The following is a 5,458-nucleotide window of genomic DNA, read 5'->3' as shown; positions in this document are numbered from 1 at the left end:
CGTTTTAGGATGGCTATTGACAATTTGGAACATGTATGGTATCATTCAAGAAGAATTTGGAGAAGAATGGTGAACCCACCAAACCAACACTGAATTAAGAAACTGTAAACATTTTGCCTAGAGAAGAAGCCTTATGGGGGACAAGACTAACTTCAAGTATTTAAATTGATTATGTGGATGAGGAATATATACTTCTTCTTTTGGACCCAAGATTGCAGAAAAAGAAGAATCAGGAATTAGAAAGAGAGAGATCAATGTTGACCTAAAGTAGAGAAAACTGATAGTAGAGAAATCCAGAAAAAGGATGCCATCCAGAAACTTCCAGCAATGGTTAAATGCCCACATGTCAGCAGTAAAGTAAATTATTTTGAGATTCCAGGAGTTTGGCTGGATCTCAGAAGAAGCTCTTCAACCACAAGTTCTGTTCTCAACATCAAAATCACTTTCTCCATCTCTGTTCTCAAAATCAAAATCACTTTTTCCAGCCTCCATGGCTTGCTACAATAAATTCTGTCTCAGTTGTCAATTCTCATTTCTCTTCTCAGTTTTTCTCAATTCTCAGTTCATTCTTCAGTCCAGCAGTAGAAGCCCAGCCTCTAGATGCACGCTGAAAGAAATTCTGACCTCTCTTTGCTGGTGCGTTTCCTTGCATATGGTAGTAGCTCCTCTCTGTTCAGCCCCTTCCTGTTATGTCAGCAACAGGGGTTCATACCTTCTGTTTCTTAAAAGATGCTTGATATAATTAACTTGAAAACAATTGCCAAGTACCTGTTAGCTTACCAATACAAGAGAGTCTTAAAATTCCATTACCATTATATCATCCCTCCATCCTCCTTGTTGCATAGACTTCTAATTGTACATTCTATTTATGTGAGATAATTTCAGATCGTTTTCTTCTCCCCCCCAATATATTCCTCTACCACACCTTTTTTTTTCTTATCACATTAGTGAACTAAGAAATATATAGAAACAAGACATTTAATTTTTTCTCTTTTAAAAAGCAGCATTTGGGGGGCAGCTAGGTAGCACAGTGAGTAGACTACTGGACCTGGAGTCAGGAGGATCTGATTTCAAATCCGACCTCAGAAACTTAACACTTATTAGCCATTCCGCCTTTGGCAAGTCGCTTAACCCCAATTGCCCTCCAAAAAGCAAAAAAAAAAAAAAAATTGTAGTGGAGACATGACTTGGAATTGAGAGAACCAAGTTTCAAATGGTGCCAGCCTCTAAATTTGATAGTTGTTTGACCATGCACTAGTCACTCAACTTCTCCGAACTTCAATTTCCTCATCTGTAAAATAGGATAATAAAAAGCCTACATGGCAAGGTTGTGAGGATTAAGTGAAATACGGTATCTGTATTATAAATATTAAGATACTGTGTAACTCTTATTGTCTTCTATCTAAACATTCTGTCGGTATATAAGACTGTGTATATTGTAGGTTAAAAGTGTATTTAAAACATTAATATACTTCTGTAGCAGCAAGCACCCCAAGCGTCCTCAGGGTTGCTGCCAACACAGGTTCTTTGATCTGCTTTGTTAAAGGAAAGCAACTCAAAATGGGTTAACAAGCTTACTTTAATCAGTCAGACATATATCGTTTACCTTGTTCAGGGGAAAAGGTCAGCACCCCAAACTTCAAAGTACACAGACAGAATTATCAAGACAGAAACAGATCTAGTAGACAGATTTCAAACTGTCCAACCATTACATCCATACCCAGTCAACATCTGGGTTTCAACATCTGGGTTTTTTCAAAGCGGGGGGGGGGGGGTGCTCTGGACAATGGCTAGCCCAGAATTTCATCCGATCAAATCACATAACATTTCTCAAACTGAGCCCCCAAAACAAAGCCTCACATCAGGGCTTATATAGCCTTCTCCTGGCTCAGAGAATGTAACAATCTTATTTACTCACTGGCCAATCAAAAAGTATCAACTGAAAAACAAGCCTCCCACCCCAGGCTCCAGGTGCACTTTAGCCTAGGGGCAGGGAAGATCTTTAAATTTGTATTTCCATTACAACTTCTCAGAGACAAGGAGAAAGATACAAAATTTAGTTTTCTTTGTGATGATGAATTTATTATTTGCATTTTTACAGTACATCATCATATGTTTTATCTTCAATAATTTCATAGACCTCAAAGACCATATTTCCTTGAGATATCATTATAAGATTGAAAATTAGAGAATTGTTGTTGCCTTTTTAAGTAGCATAATTAATGCTCAGATGTTTCAAGTACTATAGAGAAAGAGCAATGGGTACCTCTTAGCAAATTAAGTGTTTATTTATTTGAATGCCTAGAGATGCTTTAATTGCATCCTCAATGGTTTACACTCTTTTGCTGTGTGTAAATGATCAGAATGACAGGAAGACTTGTTAGTGTGCTAATATCTTATCCTTTTTAGATGAATGAGAAGTGATCAAAAAAAAGGAAAGGGAGAAAGAGAAAGAATATAAATGAAAAAAGAAAGGAAGGAAGGGAAAAGGGAAGAAAAGAAGGAAAGTAAGTACAAAAGGAAGGAAGAAGTGAAGAAAGATATTTATTTTTAATTACAAGAGCTAAAATAATCTAATCTCCATAAAATATCCTATGTTTATTTTTTTAAAGCAATTGGGGTTAAGTAACTTGCTCAAGGTTACAGGGCCAGTTATTTCTGGGTGTGGTGCTAAGTATCTGAGCCTGGATTTGACCCCCCAGGTCATCGCAACACTGGGGTCAGTGCTCTTATGGGCTGAGCCACCTGGACACCACTAAATATCCTATCTTTAAATGTAATTTTGCCTGAATTATTATGACAATAAAAGTTAGAACATTTGTATTGTTGTTGTTGTTGCTTCTCCAGCTCTTTCTGGTGCTATTGTTATTTTGGTAGAAATGTGGAATATGCATGATTTGTGTGTATAAGTTGCTGAGGGAAATTAAACTAAAATTGTTATTACCTTTATTCTTAAGTAAAGTGCCAGTTCTTTTCAATTTGACCCATGTGGATTCAGTCTGACATATTCAAACATACTAAGATGTCTAGATGATGTAATAGATTGTTGAAATTATCAAAGTTGAAACTAAACCCAATGATTCATATCACATCTCCACATTTTCTTGTCTTGTGCCACTAGAGTTAATGTTTTCCCATGCATCTCCCATGAAGAATCCACTCAATATACTTGGAGAGTTTACCTGAAATGTTTTGACATTGCAGAGATAACAATGGTACTAATAGGGTTTCCATCAATTATCTGTCATTCTTGCTACATAATTGACCAAATATTCTCAACTCTCAGTCTTTCCTTTATCTTTCTATTTTGCATTTTTGGGAGGGGGGAAGGCAAGTCAATTGGGGTTAAGTGACTTGCCCTAGGTCACACGACTAGTAAGCTTTAAGTACCAGAGGGCAGATTTAAACTCAGGTCCTTCTGACTTCAGAGCCAGTACTCTATTCATTGTGCCACCTAGACACCCCATTTTCTTCATCTTTCTTATGATTTCCTTTATACTATAGCTTCTCACAGAATCATAGAATTCAAGAGTCATAGAGATCTCACACACTACATTTTCTAACTGATACATTAAAGGAATACCTACTATGCCATATTCAATAAGTGTTTGTTCACATTCTCTTTGATGACTTCCAAGGAAGAGTAACTTGTAATTTCTTGAAGTAAGAAATTCCATTTTGACAACTATAACTGTTTGGAACTTTTTTTCTGATATCAAGCCTAAATTGAGCTCTTTACAATTCCCATCGTCTACTTTGGAACCAAACAGAAAAATTTTGTTCCTTTCTCCAGATGACAGCCCTTCAAATACTTAAAAATTATTTTACTCTATCCCCTCCCACAGGCAGCTTTTCTCTAAAACAAATATTTCCCATTCTTTCAAGGAGTCATAGGAATTATTTTTTAACATGAGCTCTGAGCCCTTCACTAACCTGGCTTCCTTCCTCTTAACACTTTCCATCTTCTCAATATTCTTCTTAAAGCACGCTGTACAGAAGTGAACACATGCACTATATGAGGTCTGACAAAGGCAAAGAACACTGTGATTTTCACCTCCCTGCTCCTGGAGGCTGTACTCCTGATAATGAAACCGAAGATAGTATTAGCATTTTTGGTTAATACTTATATTATTGTATTAAGCTGACTCATATTAAGCTAAGGTTGCAATATACTAAGCCCCCAGATACTTCTTGCTTTTAGAATAAATTTTGTCTAGCCACACTCCTCTATCTTGTATTTATAAAGTTTATTTTGTGTCCAAGTGTAAGGCTTAGCATTTTATGCCTATTGAAATTATCATGTTAGATTCAGCCCAAAGCTCTAGTCTGCTAAAATCCTTTTGGATCCTGATATTGCAAGCCACTCTGCTAGCTATTGCTTCCAGGTTAGTATATGAAAATGTTATTAGCATACCAACTATGTCTTTATCCAAATCATGTATTAAAATGTTATGTAGCAGAGGTCTTAGTTGGTATTCCTGTGTTACTCTACTGGAGACATCCTTCCATGTTGATGCTTAGCTGTTAACAAATTACCTTTGAAAATTTCTGCACAACCAGTTGTAAATCCATCTGCTTACATTATTATCTAATTGATATCTACCCATCTTCTGCTTAAGAAGAGAATGAGACACTTTATCAAACTCTTCCGTAAAATCTATGGTATCATAATCTACAGTATTTCCTTCTTTTACTAATTTATTAAAAGTGCTTAAAATGAGATTTATCTAGAAATGCTTGTTTTTTTTTTAATGAAACCATGATGCTTCTTTTCAAATCACCACTTTTCTTTCTAGATTTTTCTGAAGTATGAATTTGATTTTCTAATATTTGCCCAGGAATCAAATCAAACTCATGGGCCCATGGAATTCTTTATTGGAAAAATATTGCATAAAAATGCATAGTAATCATAGTTAAGAATTTTAATGCATTTAATTATTTTATAAAACTAACATTTTTTTTCAAAATGTCTGTTTTAATTGTTCATCGGTAAAGAATTCATTAACTAGAACCCAATCTTCTGTTGTCCTTTACATATTCCTGATATCTATGCGCCAGCCTGGCTTTTCTCAGATGATTCGTACATCCTTTTTCCAGCTTGGTAAATTCTGCCTGAAATTTGCTCTCCATAGGTAGAACTTCAAAAAGCCCAGCTTCACTACCCTCCAATAATGAAGCATCAGAGTAGGACATCTAGACCCAGAAATGCAGAGTGTGATAATGTGATAAAAACACAGCAATTGGAGAAAAAGAAGCTGAGTTTCAATGGTAACTTTTCCACTTAATACCTAATATTGTTTTGGGCTACTCAGAGTTTTGGAGCTCTTGACAACACAATTGCTATTTTCTCAAAATGGAATTTTTGGGGAGTTTTAGGAAGTTTATTATTAACCTATTAAAAATATCCTGATATTTCCTTCCTATAATTTGTAAAAAATGATTTGCAGATAACTCAGGG

The sequence above is a fragment of the Petaurus breviceps genome, unplaced genomic scaffold, assembly GCF_028583685.1.
Source record: "Petaurus breviceps papuanus isolate PSGF00001 unplaced genomic scaffold, PetGlider_PUasm1.0 90696, whole genome shotgun sequence".
Classification (NCBI taxonomy): domain Eukaryota; kingdom Metazoa; phylum Chordata; class Mammalia; order Diprotodontia; family Petauridae; genus Petaurus; species Petaurus breviceps.
This window is presented reverse-complemented; position numbering follows the sequence as displayed.